General features: G+C 63.2%; 1 long non-coding RNA gene across 1 annotated transcript; it reads left to right on the forward strand.

The window, feature by feature from the left end:
- The first annotated feature begins 2,202 nt into the window (after positions 1 to 2,202).
- LOC148137500 (uncharacterized) lies at positions 2,203 to 23,155 on the forward strand. The gene is made up of 3 exons (XR_015754271.1): positions 2,203 to 2,347; positions 2,748 to 3,105; positions 22,638 to 23,155. It is a non-coding gene; the product is annotated as an uncharacterized LOC148137500 (long non-coding RNA).
- The last annotated feature ends 625 nt before the right edge of the window (positions 23,156 to 23,780 follow it).

Genomic DNA, 23,780 nt, shown 5'->3' on the forward strand with positions numbered 1-23,780 from the left:
TGGGCAGGCAGGAGGGGAGTTGAGCACTGCAAGACTTTTTGCATCTACCCTGATCTTGTATCAACTGTAGTTGTATGGTTAGTCCTGTTCAGTTTCTGGTCAATATTACACCCCCGGAATGCTGCTCATGGAGGATTCAATAATGCTATTGCTGTGGAATGTCAACAAGGGATACTCGGATATTCTCTTGTTGATGATGGGCTTTGCCGGGCTCGGATGTGATACAACTGTTACTTGCCACTTGTGCAGATTTTAGATGCTGGCCAGGTCTTGCTAGATATGGATGTGCGTTTTTTTTAGCTACGGTGAGGTTCAGGTTGTAAGATTGTTCTCAATGAGAACAAACCTACCAGTTCAATGAGCAAACTTACAACCTGAACATATGGATATGCGCTCCATCAGTATCGGAGCAGTTGAAAATGATGCTGAATATTGTCGAATTGTCAACCAACAATCCTGCTGCTGAAGGGAAAGTGATTGACAAAGCAGCTGAAAATGATTGACCCTGAGACTCCATCCTGAGGAACTCCCCTCAAACTAACAAGGCCTGGCTTCTCAAGTCCCACCTACTTCACAAGTGGGACATGACACGTCTGAACAGGTTGGTTAAAAATGTCACCTGCAGAAAACTCCAGGTATTCAAGTAGACTGCTGTTTGTTTCAAAGATCACCTGGGGGTGAAGCTGTTATAAAGCTATCGCCCAGGACACTGCACCACCCAGGCAATGGGTTCTGAAGGAGATGCACACAGGACTGGAATGGTTCACTCTGTTTCTCTGCCAGACCTGCTGACTTCCCCCAGCACTTTCTGATTTGATTTGGATGTGAGCATAAGAGGTACAGTAAGTAAGATTGTAGATGACACCAAAATTGGAGGTGTAGTGGACAGCGAAGAAAGTTACCTCAGATTACAACAGATCTTGACCAGATGGGCCAATGGGCTGAGAAATGGCAGATGGAGTTTAATTCGGATAAATGCAAGGTTCTGGATTTTGGGAAAGCAAATCTTAGCAGGACTTATACACTTAATGGTAAGGTCCTAGGGAGTGTTGATGAACAAAGAGACCTTGGAGTGCAGGTTCATATCTCCTTGAAAGTGGAGTCACAGGTCGATAGGATAGTGAAGAAGGCGTTTGGTATGCTTTCCTTTATTGGTCAGAGTATTGAGCACAGGAGTTGGGAGGTCATGTTGCGGCTGTACATGACATCAGTTAGGCCACTGTTGGAATATTGTCTGCAATTCTGGTCTCCTTCCTATCGGAAAGATGTTGTGAAACTTGAAAGGGTTCAGAAAAGATTTACAAGGATGTTGCCAGGGTTGCAGCATTTGAGCGACAGGAAGAAGCTGAACAGTCTGGGGCTGTTTTCACTGGAGTGACGGAGATTGAGGGGTGACCTCATAGAGGTTTACAAAATCATTGATTAGATTACTTACAGTGTGGAAACAGGCCCTTCGGCCCAACAAGTCCACGCTGACCCGCCGAAGCGCAACCCACCCATACCCCTACATTTACCCCTTACCTCACACGACAGGCAATTTGGCATGGCCAATTCACCTGACCTGCACATCTTTGGACTGTGGGAGGAAACCGGAGCACCCGGAGGAAACCCACGCAGACACGGGGAGAACGTGCAAACTCCACACAGTCAGTCGCCTGAGTTGAACCCAGGTCTCTGGCGCTGTGAGGTAGCAGTGCTAACCACTGAGCCACCGTGCCACCCATTAGGGGTATGGAAAGGATAAATAGACAAAGTCTTTTCCCTGGGGTGGGGGAGTCCAGAACGAGAGGGCAGAGGTTTAGGGTGAGAGGGGAAATATATAAAAGAGACCTAAGGGGCAACATTTGCACGCACAGAGTGGTACAGGAAGTGGTGGAGGCTGGTACAATTGCAGCATTTAAGAGGCATTTGGATGGGTATATGAATAGGAAGGGTTTGGAGAGATATGGGCCGGGCGCTGGCGGGTGGGACTGGATTGGGTTGGGATATCTGGTCGGTATGGACGGGTTGGACCGAAAGCTCTGTATCCAGGCTGTACATCTCGATGATTCTCGTCTCAGGTTTTCAGCATCTGCATGAATCACCCTCAGGCCCCGCCCCGTGACGTCACGTATCCCTCTGCGCATGCGTCCACATTCCCGGCCAAGATGGCGGCTGTTCCCCTCGGAAATGCAAAACATTTACCCACAAGTTATTTTTCAAGGTGCTCGCTTCTCTCTGGAAGGGTTTATTCTCGGTCTGAATCCCTCTGTCCAGCTCCTGCAGCCTTACCGTCTGGAAAAGCGCGTCTCTTCCCATTTCCCACGGAGACAAACCCGGCACTGCGGCTGCGCCGCCCTCGGCTGTAGTGAGTATAGAGGGTATTCACCACCGCGGGGAATGCTGGGTAGCTACCCCGCCATTGAGGAGATTAACACAGAAGGTTAATTCTGTTCATTAATAATTTTCTCTTGCCTGTATTCTATTCTTCTGCTATCCAAATAATCTTTGGAAGAACAAAATTAGCGTTTAGAAAAACATCTTAAAATTGGATGCATCTAACAAGTCTCTCAAATCATCTCTACAACATAACCTTGTCATTAAAATACTAGATCTTTCAAATCATTTTGTAAATTCCTGTCCTGAACAGATGGTGTTAGATTTTGGAAACTCCTTTAACAGGTGGATATTTAACACTCAAGCCAAGAGATACATTTGTTTATTCTGAATGTCTCTCAACATGTTTCTTTTGTCATCTCATTTTACAGAGTAGTGGAATTAATGAAAACTGAAGTGTTTCTCTGATGCCAGTTCTGTGCTAACTTCTCAGCTACAAGCTCCAGCCAGAGAGTTTACATTGAAGTACAATGACACTGATTCAGAGGTGAATATTTTTGGGCATTCATCTATAATTCAATAGTTAATTTGTTTTGCTGTGGTTCATTGGTTCGGCCCTGGTGTGATCTCTTTACTGTGGATCTGAATCCCTGTCCTCCATGACAATCTCTTTGCCATTGTCCAACCTGCGCTACCTTTAATAATGAGTATTTTAAATTTCTGTGACAGTTTACTGTTATTTCTTCCAGTCGTCTTCAAATGAGGGTTTCATCATTACAGGTGCCTGAGGTATGTGCTGTCAATTTATTCCATTCATATGTGTGGCCTCCCTCACAAACATCACTCAGACTTACTTTATGCTCCCTCTGACACACACTATTCCTTTCCCTGCTCGTAACACCCAGCCTCCTCCACAGGCTTTCAAATTCTTGTGTCTGTACAGCCCTCCCTATGTATTTCACCTTGGGTGAACATCAAAGCCGTCCCGATCTGTTTAAACTCCTCCAGCCACTCCATCTCTCCCTATCACTGTCACCTCCTCCACACACTCCAACCCTCCCTATCACTGTCACCTCCTCCACACACTCCAACCCTCCCTATCACTGTCACCTCCTCCACACACTCCAACCCTCCCTATCACTGTCACCTCCTCCACACACTCCAACCCTCCCTATCACTGTCACCTCCTCCACAGACTCCATCCCTCCCTATCACTGTCACTTCCTCCACACACTCCATCCCTCCCTATCACTGGCACCTACTCCAACACTCCCTATCACTGTCACCTCCTCCAAACACTCCAACCCTCCCTATCACTGTCACCTCCTCCAAACACTCCAACCCTCCCTATCACTGTCACCAATTCCAAACACTCCAAACCTCCCTATCACTGTCACCTCCTCCAAGCACTCCAACCCTCCCTATCACTGTCACCTCCTCCAAACAGACAAACCCTCCCTATCACTGTCACCTCCTCCAAATACTCCAACACTCCCTATCACTGTCACCTCCTCCAAACAGACCAACCCTCCCTATCACTGTCACCTCCTCCACACACTCCATTCCTCCCTATCACTGTCACTTCCTCCAAACAGACCATCCCTTCCTATCACTGTCACCTCCTCCAAACACTCCATCCCTCCCTATCACTGTCACCTCCTCCACACACTCCATCTCTCCCTATCACTGTCACCTCCTCGAATCACTCCAACCCTCCCTATCACAATCACCTTCTCCAACCACTCCATCAGTCCCTATCACTGTTAACTCCTCCAGTAACATCAACCCTCCCTCTCACAGTCACCTCATCCAGACACTCCAACCCTCCCTATCACTGACACCTCCTCCAAACACGCCAACCCTTCCTATTACTGTCACCTCCTCCAAACACTCCAACCCTCCCTCTCACTGTCACCTCTTCCAGTCACTCCAACCCTCCCTATCACTGTCACCTTCTCCAGACACTCCAACCCTCCCTATCACTGTCACCTCCTCCAAACATGCCAACCCTCCCTATCACTGTCACCTCCCCCAAACAGACCAACCCTCCCTATCACTGTCACCTCCTCCAAACAGACCATCCCTCCCGATCACTGTCACCTCCGCCAGACACTCCAACCCTCCCTATCACTGTCACCTTCTCCAGTCACTCTAAACCATCCCTCCCAAAACTGTCTCTCACTGAACTTTGTTCAGTGATTCCAACCCGCCTCCTCCCACCCTAATCTCTCCCCCCGTCCTCCCTCCCCCGTCTCCTTCCCCCCGTCTCCTTCCCCCCCGTCTCCTTCCACCCCCGTCTCCCCCCCCGTCTCCTCCCCCCCCCCGTCTCCTCCCCCCCCCGTCTCCTCCCCCCCCGTCTCCTCCCCCCCGTCTCCTCCCCCCCCGTCTCCTCCCCCCACCGTCTCCTCCCCCCCCGTCTCCTCCCCCCCCCGTCTCCTCCCCCCCCCGTCTCCTCCCCCCAGTCTCCTCCCCCCCGTCTCCTCCCCCCCCCGTCTCCACCCTCCCCCCCGTCTCCACCCTCCCCCCCGTCTCCTCACCCCCCGTCTCCTCCCTCCCCCCCGTCTCCTCCCTCCCCCCCGTCTCCTCCCTCCCCCCCGTCTCCTCCCTCCCCCCGTCTCCTTCCCCCCCCGTCTCCTTCCCCCCCCGTCTCCTTCACCCCCCCCGTCTCCTTCACCCCCCCCGTCTCCTTCCCCCCCCGTCTCCTTCTCCTCCCCCCGTCTCCTTCCCCCCCCGTCTCCTTCTCCTCCCCCCCCGTCTCCTTCCCCCCCCCTTCCCCCCCCCCCGTCTCCTTCCCCCCCCCCGTCTCCTTCCCCCCCCCCCCGTCTCCTTCCCCCCCCCCCGTCTCCTTCACCCCCTCCGTCTCCTTCCCCCCCCGTCTCCTTCACCCCCCCCGTCTCCTTCTCCCCCCCCGTCTCCTTCTCCCCCCCCCGTCTCCTCCCCCCCCGTCTCCTTCCCCCCCCCCTTCCCCCCCCCCCGTCTCCTTCCCCCCCCCCGTCTCCTTCCCCCCCCCCCCCGTCTCCTTCCCCCCCCCCCCGTCTCCTTCTCCCCCCCCGTCTCCTCCCCCCTCGTCTCCTTCCCCCCCACCCCCGTCTCCTTCCCCCCCCCCCCCCCATCTCCTTCCCCCCCGTCTCCTCCCCCCCCCATCTCCTTCCCCCCCGTCTCCTCCCCCCCCGTCTCCTCCCCCCCCGTCTCCTCCCCCCCCCCCCCCGTCTCCTTCCCCCCCCGTCTCCTGCGCCCCCGTCTCCTTCCCCCCCCGTCTCCTTCCCCCCCGTCTCCTTCCCCCCCGTCTCCTTCCCCCCCCGTCTCCTTCCCCCCCCGTCTCCTTCCCCCCCCGTCGCCTCCTTCCCCCCCCGTCGCCTCCGCCCCCCCCGTCGCCTCCGCCCCCCCCGTCGCCTCCGCCCCCCCCGTCGCCTCCGCCCCCCCCGTCGCCTCCGCCCCCCCCCCGTCGCCTCCGGCCCCCCGTCGCCTCCGCCCCCCCCGTCGCCTCCGCCCCCCCCGTCGCCTCCGCCCCCCCCGTCGCCTCCGCCCCCCCCCCGTCGCCCTCCCCCCCCCTCTCCCCATCATCGTCCCCCCTCTCCCCATCATCGTCCCCCCTCTCCCCATCATCGTCCCCCCTCTCCCCATCATCGTCCCCCCTCTCCCCATCATCGTCCCCCCTCTCCCCATCATCGTCCCCCCCCTCCCCATCATCGGCCCCCCCCCTCCCCATCATCGTCCCCCCCCTCCCCATCATCGTCCCCCCTCTCCCCATCATCGTCCCCCCTCTCCCTCATTGAACCTCCCAGCCCCTCATCGAACCTCCCAGCCCCTCATCCAACCCCCCCCCCCGCCCCTCACCCGTCCTCTTCTGCCCCCTTCTGTCCCCACCCGTCCCCATCAGTCCCCAACTGTCCCCAGCAGACTTCATCTGTTCAATTCAGTCCCCACCCGGTCCCGTCCGTACCCACCAGAGCCCATCTTTCCACACTAGTCCCCACCAGTTCCCCCTGGTCCCCGTTTGTTCCCATGTGTCCCCATCTGTTCCCCTCTGTCCCATGTCCCCTTGTGTCCCCACCGGTCCGCATCTGTCCCCATTAGAATCATTATCCCCACCAGCCTCCGTGTCCCCACCAGCCTCCGTGTCCCCACCAGTCCACATGTGTCCCCTCCAATCCCCCACCAGTCTCCATGTGCCCCCACCAGTCCCCATCAGAACCATTTGTCCCCCTCCTGTCTCCTTCTCACCCTATCAGTCACCGCCAGTCGCCCTCTGTCCCCACCCATCCCCATCAGTCGCCACAAGAACCATCCGTCTCCCTCTGTCTCCCTGTGTCCCCTTCTCTCCCCATCTGTCCCCGCAGTCTCCCTCTGTCCCCACCAGTCTCCATCATTCCCGTTCTATCCTCATCAGTCCCCCTCTGTCCCCGTCAGTCGCCACCAATCCCTCTTTGTTGCCCCCCCCCCTCTCCCTTCTGTCGCCACCGGTCCAAACCTGTCTCCACCAGTCCCCATTAGACCCCACCTGCATCCACCAGGTCCCACCAGGCCCCGCCCGTCACCACCAGGCCCCGCCTGTCGCCACCAGGCCCCGCCCGTCACCACCAGGCCCCGCCGGTCGCCACCTGTCGGCACCGGGCCCCATCTGTCTCCCCCAGGCACAACCAGGCCCCACCTGTCGCCACCAAGCCCCACTTGTCTCCATCACTCCCCACCTGTCACCACCTGTCTCCACCGGACCCCATCCATCGCCACCGGACCCCATCTGTTGCCAGCAGTCCCCATCTGTCTCCACCAGTCCCCACCGGTCCACATCGGTCGCCACCAGGCCCCATCTGTCATGACCAGGCCCAACCAGGACCCACCTGTCGCCACCAGGACCCACCTGTCGCCACCAGGACCCACCTGTCGCCACCAGGCCCCATCTGTCGCCACCAGACCCTATCTGTCTCCACCAGTCACCTCCTGTCGCCACCAGGCCCCATCAGTCCCTAACTATCACCACCGCTACCCATCTGTCTCCACCGTGCCCCATCTGTCACCACCAGGCCCCATCAGTCCCCAACTATCACCACCTGTCCCCATCTGTCACCACCAGGCCCCATCAGTCCCCAACTATCACCACCTGTCCCCATCTGTCACCACCAGGCCCCATCAGTCCCCAACTATCACCACCGGGCCCCATCTGTCGCCACCGGGCCACATCTGTCACCACCAGGACCCACCTGTCGCCCCCAGGACCCACCTGTCTGCACTGGGTCCCACCAGGCCCCATCCGCCGCCAGCAGTCCCCATCTATCACCACCAGGCCCCATCTGTCACCACCGGTCCCCATCTGTCGCCACCAGCCCCAACCACGCCCCATCTGTCACCACCAGGCCCCATCTGTCACCACTGGTCCACATCGGTCGCCACCAGGCCCCATCTGTCACTACCAGGCCCCATCTGTCACTACCAGGCCCCATCTGTCGCCACTGATCCCCTTCTGTCGCCACCGGTCCCCAACTATCACCTCCAGGCCCCAGCTGTTGCCACCAGTCCCCACCTGTCGCCACCGTGCCCCACTTGTCGCCACCATGACCCACCTGTTGCCACCAGGACCCACCTGACTCCACCGGGTCCCACCGGTCCCCACCTGTCGCCACCGGTCACCATCTGTTGCCACCTAGCCCCACCTGTCTCCACCCGGCCCCATCTGTCACCACCGGTCCCCATCTGTCACCATTGGTCCCCATCAGTCGCCACAGGTCACCATTTGTCGCCACCTGGCCCCGTCTGTCGCCACCAGGCCCCATCCGTCGGCACCGGTCCCCATCAGTCCCCATCAGTCTCCAACAGTCCCCATCAGTCGCCATCGGGTCCCCATCTGTCGCCATCGGGTCCCCATCTGTCGCCATCGGGTCCCCATCAGTCGCCATCGGGTCCCCATCTGTCGCCACCATGCTCCATCAGTCGCCACCAGGACCCACCTGTCGCCACCAGGACCACCTGTCACCACCTGTCTCAAACCAATCCCCAACTATCGCCACCGGTCCCCATCCCTCGCCACCGGTCCCCATCTTTTGCCAGCAGGCCCATATGTCCCCACCAGTCCCTAGCGGGCCCCATCTGTCGCCACCAGGCCACACCTGTCACGACCAGGTCCAACCACGCCCCACCTGTCTCCACCAGTCGTCTCCTGTCGCCACCAGGCCCCGTCAGTCGCCACCTGACCCCATCCGTCGGCACCGGTCCCCATCGGTCATCATCTGGTCCCCATCTGTCTCCACCAGTCCCTAACTATCACCACCGGTCCCCATCCGTCACCACCGGTCCCCATCCGTCGCCAGCAGTCCCCATCTGTCTCCACCAGTCCCCACCGGGCACCATCTGTCGCCACCAGGCCTCATCTGTCACGACCAAGTCCAAACAGGCCCCATCTGTTGCCACCAGGCCCCACCTGTCTCCAACAGTCGTCTCCTGTCGCCACCAGGCCCCGTCTGTCGCCACCAGGCCCCGTCTGTCGCCACCGGTCCCCGCCCGTCGCCACCGGTCCCCGCCCGTCGCCACCGGTCCCCACCCGTCGCCACCGGTCCCCACCCGTCGCCACCGGTCCCCACCGGTCGCCACCGGTCCCCACCGGTCGCCACCGGGCCCCGTCCGTCGCCACCGGGCCCCGTCCGTCGCCACCGGGCCCCATCCGTCTCCAACAGTCCCCATCAGTCGCCATCGGGTCCCCATCTGTCGCCACCGGGCCCCATCTGTCGTCACCAGGTCCAACCACTTCCCATCTGTCACCACCAGGACCCACCAGTCGCCACCACGACCCACCTGTCTCCTCCAGGTCCCACCGGTCCCCAACAATCGCAACCAGGCCCCACCTGTCTCCACCAGACCCCATCCGTCGCCACCGGTCCCCCACTGTTGCCAGCAGTCCCCATCTATGTCCACCAGTCCCCATCTATCGCCACCAGGCCCCATCTGTCACGTCCAGGCCCAACCTGGCCCCATCTGTCACTACCAGGCCCCATCTGTCTCCACCAGTCGCCACCAAGAGCCATCTCCCGCAACAGGCCCCGTCTGTCACCACTAGGCCCCGTCTGACGCCGGTAAAAACAATGACTGCAGATGCTGGAAACCAGATTCTGGATCAGTGGTGCTGGAAGAGCACAGCAATTCAGGCAGCATCCGAGGACAGGCAAAATCGACGTTTCGGGCAAAAGCCCTTCATCAGGAATAAAGGCAGAGAGCCTGAAGCGTGGAGAGATAAGCTAGAGGAGGGTGGGGGTAGGGATAGAGTAGCATAGAGTACAATAGGTCAGTGGGGGAGGAGATGAAGGTGATAGGTCAGGGAGGAGAGGGTGGAGTGGATAGGTGGAAAAGGAGCTGGGCAGGTCGGACAAGTCCGGAGAAACTAGGATGAGGTGGGGGAAGGGGAAATGAGGAAACTGTCTGACGCCACCGGGCCCCGCCTGACGCCACCGGGCCCCGCCTGACGCCACCGGGCCCCGCCTGACGCCACCGGGCCCCGCCTGACGCCACCGGGCCCCGTCTGACGCCACCGGGCCCCGTCTGATGCCACCGGGCCCCATCCATCGCCACCGGGCCCCATCCATCGCCACCGGTCCCCACCTGTCGCCACCAGGACCCATCTGCCACCAACGGTCCCCATTTGTCGCCACCGGTCCCCATCAGTCCCCACCTATCACCACGGGTACTCATCTGTCTCCACAGGTCCCCATCTGTCGCCACCAGGCCCGACCATGCTCGATCTGTCACCACCAGGACCCAAGTGTCGCCACCAGGACCCACCTGTCTCCACTGGGTCCCACCAGGTCCCACCTGTCTCCACCAGGTCCCACCTGTCTCCACCAGGTCCCACCAGGCCCCACCTGTCGTCACCAGGCCCCACCTGTCGTCACCAGGACCCACCTGTCGCCACCACGACCCATCTGTCTCCACCGGGTCCCACCGGTCCCCATCTGTCGCCACCAGACCCCATCAGTCCCCAACTATCACCACCGGGCCCCACCTGTTGCCACATGTTGCCAACTATCACATCCAGTCCCCACCTGTCGCCAGCGGCCCCCACCTGTCGCCAGCGGCCCCCACCTGTCGCCACCGGGCCCCCACCTGTCGCCACCGGGCCCCCACCTGTCGCCACCGGGCCCCCACCTGTCGCCACCGGGCCCCCACCTGTCGCCACCGGGCCCCCACCTGTCGCCACCAGGTCCCACCTGTCTACACCGGGTTCCACCGGTCCCCACCTGTCGCCACCATGCCCCATCTGTCTCCACCAGTCACCACCGGGCCCCATCAGTCTCCAACTATCACCACCAGGCCCCACCAGTTGCCAACTATCACATCCAGTTCCCATCTGCCCCGGTCCCCGCCTGTCGCCACCGGTCCCCATCTGCCCCGGTCCCCGCCTGTCGCCATCCGTCGTCACCGGTTGCCATCCGTTGCCAGCAGTCCCCATCTGTCTCCACCAGTCCCCACCAGGCCCCATCTTGTCACGACCAAGTCCAACCAGGCCCCATCCATCGGCACCGGTCCTCATCAATCGCAATTGGGTCCCAATCAGTCGCCACCGGGCCCCACCTGTCGCCACCGGGCCCCACCTGTCGCCACCGGTCCCCACCCGTCGCCACCGGTCCCCACCCGTCGCCACCGGTCCCCGCCTGTCGCCACCAGGCCCCATCAGTCTCCATCTTTCGCCACCGGTCCCCACCTTTCGCCACCAGGAACCACCTGTCACCACCAGGTCCCATCAGGCGCACCAGGCCCAACCAGGACACACCTGTGTCCACCAGTCCCCATCTGTCGCCACCGGTCCCCACCTGTCTCCACCAGTCCCTACCGGGCCACATCTGTCACCACCAGGCCCCATCTGTCACGACCAGTTCCAACCAAGCCCCACCTGTCATCAACAGTCGTCTCCTGTCGCCACCAGTCCCCATCTGCCACCGGTCCCCGCTGGTCGCCACCAGACCCCATCAGTCCCCATCTGTCGCCACCGGTCCCCATCTGCCACTGGTCCCCGCCTGTCGCCACCAGGCCCCATCAGTCCCCACCTGTCGCCACCAGGACCCACCTGTCGCCACCAGGACCCACCTGTCGCCACCAGGACCCACCTGTCTCCACCGGTCCCCATCCGTCGCCACCGGTCCCCATCTGTTGCCAGCAGTCCCCATCTGTCTCCACCAGGCCCCATCTGTCACGTCCAGTTCCAACCAGGCCCCATCTGTCGCCTCCAGGTCCCACCTGTCATCAACAGACGTCTCCTGTCGCCACCAAGCCCCACCCGTCGCCACCAGGCCCCACCCGTCGCCACCAGGCCCCACCCGTCGCCACCAGGCCCCGTCCGTCGGCACCGATGCCCATCAGTCGTCATCGGGTCCCCATCTGTCTCCACCAGTCCCCAACTATCACCACCAGTCCCCATCTGTCGCCAACGATCCCCATCTGTTGCCACCGGGCTCCATCTGTCGCCATCGGAACCCATCTGTCACCAGCAGGCCCAACCACATCCCATCTGACACCACCACGACCCACCAGTCCACCTCTGTCGCCACCGGTCGCCACCTGTCGCCACCTGTCGCCACCGGTCCCCACCTGTCGCCACCGGTCCCCACCTGTCCCCACCGGTCGCCACCGGTCCCCACCTGTCGCCACCGGTCCCCACCTGTCGCCACCGGTCACCATTTGTCGCCACCATGCCCCATCTGTCTCCACCAGTCCCCACCGGGCCCCATCCGTCACCACCAGGCCCAACCAGGACCCACCTGTCGCCACCACGACCCATCTGTCTCCACCGGGTCCCACCGGTCCCCATCTGTCGCCACCAGACCCCATCAGTCCCCAACTATCACCACCGGGCCCCACCTGTTGCCACATGTTGCCAACTATCACATCCAGTCCCCACCTGTCGCCACCGGTCCCCACCTGTCGCCACCGGTCCCCACCTGTCGCCACCGGACCCCACCTGTCGCCACCGGTCCCCACCTGTCGCCACCGGTCCCCACCTATCGCCACCGGTCCCCACCTGTCGCCACCGGTCCCCATCTGTCCCCATCCGTCGCCACCGGTCCCCATCTGTCGCCACCGGTCCCCATCTGTCGCCACCGGTCCCCATCTGTCGCCACCGGTCACCATTTGTCGCCACCATGCCCCATCTGTCTCCACCAGTCCCCACCGGGCCCCATCCGTCACCACCAGGCCCAACCAAGACCCACCTGTCGCCACCACGACCCATCTGTCTCCACCGGGTCCCACCGGTCCCCATCTGTCGCCACCAGACCCCATCAGTCCCCAACTATCACCACCGGGCCCCACCTGTTGCCACACGTTGCCAACTATCACATCCAGTCCCCACCTGTCGCCACCGGTCCCCACCTGTCGCCACCGGTCCCCATCCGTCGCCACCGGTCCCCATCTGTCGCCACCTGTCGCCACCGGTCCCCATCTGTCGCCACCGGTCCCCATCTGTCGCCAACATCCCCATCTGTCGCCACCGGGCCCCATCTGTTGCCACCAGGCCCAACCACACCCCATCTGTCACCACCACGACCCACCTGTCGTCACCAGGACCCACCTGTCTCCACCGGATCTCACCGGTCCCCATCTGTCGCCACCAGTCCTCATCAGTCCCCAACTATCACCACCAGGTCCTACCTGTTGCCACCAGTCGCCAACTATCAGATCCAGTCCCCACCTGTCGCCACCGGTCTCCACCTGTCGCCACCCGTCTCCACCTGTCTCCACATGTCTCCACCGGGCCCCACCTGTCTCCACCGGTCCCCATCCTTCGCCACCAGGCCCAACCAGGCCCCACTTGTCGCCACCCCGATCCACCTGTCTCCACCGGGTCCCACCGGTCCCCATCTGTCGCCACCGGTCCCCACCTGTCTCCAGGACCCACCTGTCGCCACCAGTCCCCATTTGTCGCCACCATGCCCCACCTGTCTCCACCAGTCCCCACCAGGCCCCGTCCCGCCCCACCAGGACCCACCTGTCGTCACCAGGACCCACCTGTCATCACCAGGACCCACCTGTCACCACCAGGACCCACCAATCCCCATCCGTTGCCACTGGTCCCCATCCGTCGCCACCGGGCCCCATCTGTCGCCACCAGGCCCCATCTTTCACGACCAAGTCCAACCAGGCCCCATTTGTCGCCACCAGGCCCCGTCCGTCGCCACCAGGCCCCGTCCGTCGCCACCAGGCCCCGTCCGTCGCCACCAGGCCCCGTCCGTCGGCAACGGTCCCCATCAGTCGCCACCGGGTCTCAATCTGTTCCACCAGTCCCCATCTGTCGCCACCGGGCCCCATCTGTCGCCACCAGGTCCAACCACACCCCACCAGTCACCACCACGACCCATCTGTCACCACCAGGCCCCACCTGTCTCCACCGGACACCATCCGTCGCCACCGGTCCCCAACTGTTGCCAGCAGTCCCCATCTATCTCCACCAGTCCCCAACGGTCCCCATCTATCGGCAGCAGGTCCCATCTGTCACGATCAGGCCCAACCAGGCCCCAACTGTCACCACCTGGCCCCACCTGTCTCCACCAGTCGCCGCCAGGCCCCGTCCGTCGCCAACAGGCCGCGTCCGTCGCCATCAGTCCTCATCTAACACCGGTCCCCACCGGTCGCCACCAGACCCCATCAGTCCCCATCTGTCGCCACCGGTCCCCATCTGCCACCGGTCCTCGCCTGTCGCCACCTGTCTCCACCGGGCCCCACCTGTCTCCACCGGGCCCCACCGGTCCCCGCCTGTCGCCACCGGTCCCCACCGGTCCCCACCGGTCCCCACCTGTGCCCACCGGTCCCCACCGGTCTCCACCGGTCTCCACCGGTCCCCACCTGTCTCCACCGGTCCCCACCGGGCCCCACCAGGCCCCACCTGTCTCCACCAGGCCCCACCTGTCTCCACCAGGCCCCATCAGTCGCCACAGGTCACCATTTGTCACCACCATGCCCCACCTGTCTCCACCAGTCCCCACCGGGCCCCATCCGTCACCACCAGGCCCCATCAGTCGCCAACCGGCCCAACCAGGACCCACCTGTCGCCATTAGGACCCTCCTGTCACCACCTGTCTCCACCAGTCTCCAATTATCGCCACCGGTCCCCATCCGTCGCCACCGGCCCCCATCTGTTGCCAGCAGTCCCCATCTGTCTCCACCAGTCCCTACCAGGCCCCATCTGTCACAACCAGTTCCAACCAGGCCCTATCTGTTGCCACCATGCCCCACCTGTCATCACCAGTCGTCTCCTGTCGCCACCAGGCCCCGTCGGTCGCCACCTGGCCCCATTCGTCGGCACCAGTCCCCATGAGATGCCACCGGTCCCCATTAGTCGTCATCGGGTCCCCATCTGTCGCCACCGGGCCCCATCTGTCGCCAACATCACCATCTGTCGCCACCGGGCCCCATCAGTCCCCATCTGTCGCCACCGGTCCCCATCTGTCGCCACCGGTCCCCATCTGTCGCCACCGGTCCCCATCTGTCGCCAACATCCCCATCTGTCGCCACCGGGCCCCATCTGTTGCCACCAGGCCCAACCACACCCCATCTGTCACCACCACGACCCACCTGTCGCCACCAGGACCCACCTGTCGCCACCGGATCTCACCGGTCCCCATCTGTTGCCACCAGTCCTCATCAGTCCCCAACTATCACCACCAGGTCCTACCTGTTGCCACCAGTCGCCAACTATCACATCCAGTCCCCATCTGTCCCCACCGGTCCCCACCTGTCGCCACCGGGCCCCATCTGTCACCACAAGTCCCCATCAGTCCCCACCTGTCGCCACCGGTCTCCACCTGTCGCCACCGGTCTCCACCTGTCTCCACATGTCTCCACCGGGCCCCACCTGTCTCCACCGGGCCCCATCCGTCACCACCAGGCCCAACCAGGCCCCACTTGTCGCCACCACGACCCACCTGTCTCCACCGGGTCCCACCGGTCCACACCTGTCGCCACCGGTCCCCACCTGTCTCCAGGACCCACCTGTCACCACCAGTCCCCATTTGTCGCCACCATGCCCCACCTGTCTCCACCAGGCCCCATCCTGCCCCACCAGGACCCACCTGTCGTCACCAGGACCCACCTGTCACCACCAATCCCCAACTATCGCCACCGGTCCCCATCCCTCGCCACCGGTCCCCATCTGTTGCCAGCAGTCCCCATCTGTCTCCACCAGTCCCTACCAGGCCCCATCTGTCACGACCAGTTCCAACCAGGCCCCATCTGTCACCACCAGGCCCCACCTGTCATCACCAGTCGTCTCCTGTCGCCACTAGGCCCCGTCGGACGCCACCAGTACCCATCAGACACCACCGGTCCCCACCTGTCTCCACCTGTCTCCACCAGGCCCAACCACACCACATCCGTTGCCAGAACTCTCCATCTGTCGCCACCGGGCCCCATCTGTCGCCACCGGGCCCCGTCCGTCGCCACTAGGCCCCGTCCGTCGCCACCTGGCCCCATCAGTCCACAACTATCGCCACCGATACCCATCTGTCGCCACCCGTACCCACCTGTCTCCACCGGGTCCCACCAGGCCTCATTCGTCGCCAGCACACCCCATCCGTCGCCACCGGTCCCTATCTGTCACCACCAGGCCCAACCACACCCCATCTGTCGCCACCGGGCCCCATCTGTCACCACCAGGCCCCATCTGTCACCACCAGGCCCAACCACGCCCCATCTGTCGCCACCAGGCCCAACCAGGCCCCATCTGTCGCCACCAGTACCCACCTGTCTCCACCGGGTCCCACCAGGCCGCATTTGTCGCCAGCACACCCCATCTGTCACCACTGGTCCCCGTCTGTCGCCACCAGGCCCAACCATGCCCCGTCTGTCGCCACCGGGCCCCCGTCTGTCGCCACCGGGCCCCCATCTGTCGCCACCGGGCCCCCATCTGTCGCCACCGGGCCCCCATCTGTCGCCACCAGGCCCCCAACTGTCGCCACCGGGCCCCCATCTGTCGCCACCAGGCCCAACCACGCCCCATCTGTCACCACCAGGACCCACCTGTCTACACCGGTCACTACCTGTCGCCACCGGTCCCCACCTGTCGCCACCACACTCCATCTGTCGCACCAGGACCCACCTGTCTACACCGGTCACTACCTGTCGCCACCAGGACCCACCTGTCGCCACCAGGACCCACCTGTCGCCACCGGTCCCCACCTGTCTCCACCGGTCCCCACCTGTCTCCACCGGTCCCCACCTGTCTCCACCTGTCTCCACCGGTCCCCACCTGTCTCCACCGGTCCCCACCGGTCCCCACCGGTCCCCACCGGTCCCCACCTGTCTCCACCGGTCCCCACCTGTCTCCACCGGTCCCCACCTGTCTCCACCTGTCTCCACCTGTCTCCACCTGTCTCCACCGGTCCCCACCGGTCCCCACCGGTCCCCACCGGTCCCCACCTGTCTCCACCGGTCCCCACCTGTCTCCACTGGTCCCCACCTGCCTCCACCGGTCCCCACCTGTCTCCACCGGTCCCCACCTGTCTCCACCTGTCTCCACCTGTCTCCACCGGTCCCCACCGGTCCCCACCGGTCCCCACCTGTCCCCACCGGTCCCCACCGGTCCCCACCTGTCTCCACCTGTCTCCACCTGTCCCCACCGGTCCCCACCTGTCCCCACCGGTCCCCACCGGTCCCCACCGGTCCCCACCTGTCTCCACCTGTCTCCACCTGTCTTCACCTGTCTCCACCTGTCCCCACCTGTCCCCACTGGTCCCCACCGGTCCCCACCGGTCCCCACCGGGCCCCACCAGGCCCCACCTGTCTCCACCAGGCCCCATCAGTCGCCACAGGTCACCATTTGTCACCACCATGCCCCACCTGTCTCCACCAGTCCCCACCGGGCCCCATCCGTCACCACCAGGCCCCATCAGTCGCCAACCGGCCCAACCAGGACCCACCTGTCGCCATTAGGACCCTCCTGTCACCACCTGTCTCCACCAGTCTCCAATTATCGCCACCGGTCCCCATCCGTCGCCACCGGCCCCCATCTGTTGCCAGCAGTCCCCATCTGTCTCCACCAGTCCCTACCAGGCCCCATCTGTCACAACCAGTTCCAACCAGGCCCCATCTGTTGCCACCATGCCCCACCTGTCATCACCAGTCGTCTCCTGTCGCCACCAGGCCCCGTCGGTCGCCACCTGGCCCCATCCGTCGGCACCAGTCCCCATGAGATGCCACCGGTCCCCATTAGTCGTCATCGGGTCCCCATCTGTCGCCACCGGTCCCCATCTGTCGCCACCGGGCCCCATCTGTCGCCACCGGTCCCCATCTGTCGCCACCGGTCCCCATCTGTCGCCACCGGTCCCCATCTGTCGCCAACATCCCCATCTGTCGCCACCGGGCCCCATCTGTTGCCACCAGGCCCAACCACACCCCATCTGTCACCACCACGACCCACCTGTCGCCACCAGGACCCACCTGTCGCCACCGGATCTCACCGGTCCCCATCTGTTGCCACCAGTCCTCATCAGTCCCCAACTATCACCACCAGGTCCTACCTGTTGCCACCAGTCGCCAACTATCACATCCAGTCCCCATCTGTCCCCACCGGTCCCCACCTGTCGCCACCGGGCCCCATCTGTCACCACAAGTCCCCATCAGTCCCCAAATATCACCACCGGTCTCCACCTGTCGCCACCGGTCTCCACATGTCTCCACCGGGCCCCACCTGTCTCCACCGGTCCCCATCTTTCGCCACCAGGCCCAACCAGGCCCCACTTGTCGCCACCACGACCCACCTGTCTCCACCGGGTCCCACCGGTCCACACCTGTCGCCACCGGTCCCCACCTGTCTCCAGGACCCACCTGTCACCACCAGTCCCCATTTGTCGCCACCATGCCCCACCAGGCCCCATCCTGCCCCACCAGGACCCACCTGTCGTCACCAGGACCCACCTGTCACCACCAGGACCCACCAATCCCCATCCATTGCCACCAGGCCCCATCTTTCACGACCAAGTCCAACCAGGCCCCATTTGTCGCCACCAGGCCCCACCTGTCGCCACCAGGCCCCACCTGTCGCCACCAAGAGCCATCTGTCTCCACCAGGCCCCGTCCGTCGCCACCAGGCCCCGTCCGTCGGCACCGGTCCCCATCAGTCGCCATCGGGTCTCAATCTGTTCCACCAGTCCCCATCTGTCGCCACCGGGCCCCATCTGTCGCCACTGGGCCCCATCTGTCGCCACCAGGTCCAACCACACCCCACCAGTCACCACCACGACCCATCTGTCACCACCTGGTCCCACATGTCTCCACCAGTCGCCGCCAGGCCCCGTCCGTCGCCAACAGGCCGCGTCCATCACCATCAGTCCCCATCTAACACCGGTCCCCACCGGTCGCCACCAGACCCCATCAGTCCCCACCTGTCTCCACCGGGCCCCACCTGTCTCCACCGGGCCCCACCTGTCTCCACCGGGCCCCACCTGTCTCCACCGGTGCCCATTTGTTGCCACGTGTCTTCACCCGTCCCCATCGGTCCCCATCTGTAGCCAACAGTCCCCATCTGTCTGCACCTGTCCCCACCAGGCCCCATCTGTCCCCTCCAGGCCCCATCTGTCGCCACCAGGCCACATCTGTCTCGACCAAATCCATTTAGGCCCCGTCCGTCGCCACCAGGCCCCCTCCGTCACCGCAGGCCTGCTCCATCACCACCAGGCACCCTCCGTCTGAACCGGTCCCCATCAGTCGTCATCGGGTCTCCACCTGTCTCCACCAGTCCCCACCGGGCCCCATCTGTCACCACCAGGTCCAACCACGCCCCATCTGTCGCCACCGGGCCCCCATCTGTCGCCACCGGGCCCCCATCTGTCGCCACCGGGCCCCCATCTGTCGCCACCGGGCCCCCATCTGTCGCCACCGGGCCCCCATCTGTCGCCACCAGGCCCAACCACGCCCCATCTGTCACCACCAGGACCCACCTGTCTACACCGGTCACTACCTGTCGCCACCGGTCCCCACCTGTCGCCACCACACTCCATCTGTCGCACCAGGACCCACCTGTCTACACCGGTCACTACCTGTCGCCACCAGGACCCACCTGTCGCCACCGGTCCCCACCTGTCGCCACCGGTCCCCACCTGTCTCCACCTGTCCCCACCTGTCGCCACCGGTCCCCACCTGTCTCCACCTGTCTCCACCGGTCCCCACCTGTCTCCACCGGTCCCCATCTGTCGCCACCGGGCCCCGTCTGTCGCCACTGGGCCCCGTCCGTCGCCACCTGGCCCCACCTGTCTCCACCGGTCCCCACCTGTCTCCACCGGTCCCCACCTGTCTCCACCTGTCTCCACCGGTCCCCACCGGTCCCCACCTGTCTCCACCTGTCCCCACCTGTCCCCACCTGTCTCCACCTGTCTCCACCGGTCCCCACCGGTCCCCACCTGTCTCCACCGGTCCCCACCTGTCCCCACCTGTCCCCACCTGTCTCCACCGGTCCCCACCTGTCTCCACCGGTCCCCACCGGTCCCCACCTGTCCCCACCGGGCCCCACCAGGCCCCACCTGTCTCCACCAGGCCCCATCAGTCGCCACAGGTCACCATTTGTCACCACCATGCTCCACCAGTCCCCACCGGGCCCCATCCGTCACACCAGGCCCCATCAGTCGCCAACCGGCCCAACCAGGACCCACCTGTCGCCATTAGGACCCTCCTGTCACCACCTGTCTCCACCAGTCTCCAATTATCGCCACCGGTCCCCATCCGTCGCCACCGGCCCCCATCTGTTGCCAGCAGTCCCCATCTGTCTCCACCAGTCCCTACCAGGCCCCATCTGTCACAACCAGTTCCAACCAGGCCCTATCTGTTGCCACCATGCCCCACCTGTCATCACCAGTCGTCTCCTGTCGCCACCAGGCCCCGTCGGTCGCCACCTGGCCCCATCCGTCGGCACCAGTCCCCATGAGATGCCACCGGTCCCCATCTGTCGCCACCGGTCCCCATCTGTCGCCACCGGGCCCCATCTGTCGCCACCGGGCCCCATCTGTCGCCACCGGGCCCCATCTGTCGCCAACATCACCATCTGTCGCCACCGGGCCCCATCAGTCCCCATCTGTCGCCACCGGTCCCCATCTGTCGCCAACATCCCCATCTGTCGCCACCGGGCCCCATCTGTTGCCACCAGGCCCAACCACACCCCATCTGTCACCACCACGACCCACCTGTCGCCACCAGGACCCACCTGTCGCCACCGGATCTCACCGGTCCCCATCTGTTGCCACCAGTCCTCATCAGTCCCCAACTATCACCACCAGGTCCTACCTGTTGCCACCAGTCGCCAACTATCACAACCAGTCCCCATCTGTCCCCACCGGTCCCCACCTGTCGCCACCGGGCCCCATCTGTCACCACAAGTCCCCATCAGTCCCCAAATATCACCACCGGTCTCCACCTGTCGCCACCGGTCTCCACATGTCTCCACCGGGCCCCACCTGTCTCCACCGGTCCCCATCTTTCGCCACCAGGCCCAACCAGGCCCCACTTGTCGCCACCACGACCCACCTGTCTCCACCGGGTCCCACCGGTCCACACCTGTCGCCACCGGTCCCCACCTGTCTCCAGGACCCACCTGTCACCACCAGTCCCCATTTGTCGCCACCATGACCCACCTGTCTCCACCAGGCCCCATCCTGCCCCACCAGGACCCACCTGTCGTCACCAGGACCCACCTGTCACCACCAGGACCCACCAATCCCCATCCGTTGCCACCAGGCCCCATCTTTCACGACCAAGTCCAACCAGGCCCCATTTGTCGCCACCAGGCCCCACCTGTCGCCACCAGGCCCCACCTGTCGCCACCAAGAGCCATCTGTCGCCACCAGGCCCCGTCCGTCGCCACCAGGCCCCGTCCGTCGCCACCAGGCCCCGTCCGTCGGCACCGGTCCCCATCCGTCGGCAACGGTCCCCATCAGTCGCCATCGGGTCTCAATCTGTTCCACCAGTCCCCATCTGTCGCCACCGGGCCCCATCTGTCGCCACTGGGCCCCATCTGTCGCCACCAGGTCCAACCACACCCCACCAGTCACCACCACGACCCATCTGTCACCACCTGGTCCCACCTGTCTCCACCAGTCGCTGCCAGGCCCCGTCCGTCGCCAACAGGCCGCGTCCATCACCATCAGTCCCCATCTAACACCGGTCCCCACCGGTCGCCACCAGACCCCATCAGTCCCCACCTGTCTCCACCGGGCCCCACCTGTCTCCACCGGGCCCCACCTGTCTCCACCGGGCCCCACCTGTCTCCACCGGTGCCCATTTGTTGCCACGTGTCTTCACCCGTCCCCATCCGTCGCCATCGGTCCCCATCTGTAGCCAACAGTCCCCATCTGTCTGCACCTGTCCCCACCAGGCCCCATCTGTCCCCACCAGGCCCCATCTGTCCCCTCCAGGCCCCATCTGTCGCCACCAGGCCACATCTGTCTCGACCAAATCCATTTAGGCCCCGTCCGTCGCCACCAGGCCCCCTCCGTCACCGCAGACCTGCTCCATCACCACCAGGCACCCTCCGTCTGAACCGGTCCCCATCAGTCGTCATCGGGTCTCCACCTGTCTCCACCAGTCCCCACCGGGCCCCATCTGTCACCACCAGGTCCAACCACGCCCCATCTGTCGCCACCGGTCCCCGTCCGTCGCCACCGGTCCCCGTCCGTCGCCACCGGTCCCCATCCATCGCCACCGTCCCCATCCGTCGCCACCGGTGCCCGCCGGTTGCCACCAGTCCCCACTGGTCCCCATCTGTCGCCACCGGTCCCCATCTGTCGCCAAAGGTTCCCATCTGCCACCGGTCCCCGCCTGTCGCCACCAGGCCTCACCAGTCCCCACCTTTCACCACCAGGACCCACCTGTCTCCACCGGGTTCCACCAGGCCCCACGAATCTCCACTAGGACCCACCTGTTGCCACCAGGACCCACCTATCGCCATCTGTCTCCACCGTTCACCATCCGTCGCCACCAGACCCGTCTGTTGCCAGCAGTCCCCATCTGTCGCCACCAGGCCCCACCTGTCTCCAACAGTCGTCTCCTGTCGCCACCCAGCCCCGTCCGTCGCCACCCGGCCCCGTCCGTCGCCACCGGGTCCCCACCTATCTCCACCGGTCCCCATCCGTTGCTACCGGACCTCATCCGCCACCGCCGACCCCATCCATTGCCACCAGTTCCCGTCTGTCGCCACCAAGTGTCGCTGGTTACTAATTTGTACTGACCCAAAAAAATTCTAAGTGTCGCTGGTTACTCATTTCTCATTTTCGAACGTTTTTCTAGTTACTGATTTCTCATTTTCGGGCATTTGTCTAAGTTTTGCTGGTTACTGATTTCTTCTTTTTGGGCATTTTTTCAAGTTTTTCTGGTTACTGATTTCCCACCGTGGGAAATGCGTCAAACTCGAAGGCGAGACCGCCGGCAGCATCGCCCGGTCAAACCCGGCCGGACTACCCGGCTTAGAAGTCTCAAAGTCGGTATGAGCAGTCAAGTTCGCTCCCATCACAGTTTGGACCACTTGCCAACATTGGAAATGCATGAAAATCGGCCTGAACACGGGGGGCCAGTCCGCCCTCGAAGGCGAGACCATCCACAGCAACGCCGGGTCAAACCCGGCTGAGCTAGCCGGCCCCGAGCGCTCAAAGTCGGTATGAGCAGTCAAGTTCGCTCCCATCACAGTTTGGACCGCTTGCCAACGTTGGAAATGCATGAAAATTGGCCTGAACACGGGGGCCCGTCGGCAGAACCACCGGGTCACGTCCGACCGGGCTAACCGGCTTAGAAGTCTCAAAGTCGGTATGAGCACTCAGGTTCACTCCCTTCTCAGTTTGGAACACTTGCCAACGTTGGAAATGCATGAAAGTCGGCCTGAACACGGGGGCCGGCCCACCCTCAAAGGCAAGACCATCCGCAGCATCGCCCGGTCAATTCCGGCTGCGCTAGCCGGCTTAGAAGTCTCAAAGTCGGTATGAGCAGTCAAGTTTGCTCCCATCACAATTTGGACCACTTGCCAACGCTCAAAATGCATGAAAATCGGCCTGAACATGGGGATCGGCCCCCTCTCGAAGGCGAGACCGTCGGCAGAACCGCTGGGTCAAACCCGGCTGAGCTACCCGGTCCTGAAGTCTCAAAGTCGGTATGAGCAGTCAAGTTCGCTCCCATCACAAGTTGGACCACTTGCCAACGTTGGAAATGCATGAAAGTCGGACAGAATGCGGGGGGTCGGTCCGCCCTCGAAGGCGAGACCGTCGGCAGAACCGCCGGGTCAAACCAGACTGAGCTACCCAGCTTAGAAGTTTCAAAGTCGGTATGAGCAGTCAAGTTCGCTCCCATCACAGTTTGGACCACTTGCCACCGTTGGAAATGCATGAAAGTCGGCCTGAACACTGGGTAACGTCCGCCCTCGAATTCAAGACCGTCGGCAGAACCACCGGGTCACATCCCGCTGGGCTACCCGGCCCCGAAGAGTCAAAGTCGGTTTGAGCAGTCACATTCGCTCCCAT

The sequence above is a fragment of the Chiloscyllium plagiosum genome, unplaced genomic scaffold (genome assembly GCF_037043375.1).
Source record: "Chiloscyllium plagiosum isolate Xiang-an unplaced genomic scaffold, Cpla_swu_hap1 HiC_scaffold_43, whole genome shotgun sequence".
NCBI classification, from domain to species: domain Eukaryota; kingdom Metazoa; phylum Chordata; class Chondrichthyes; order Orectolobiformes; family Hemiscylliidae; genus Chiloscyllium; species Chiloscyllium plagiosum.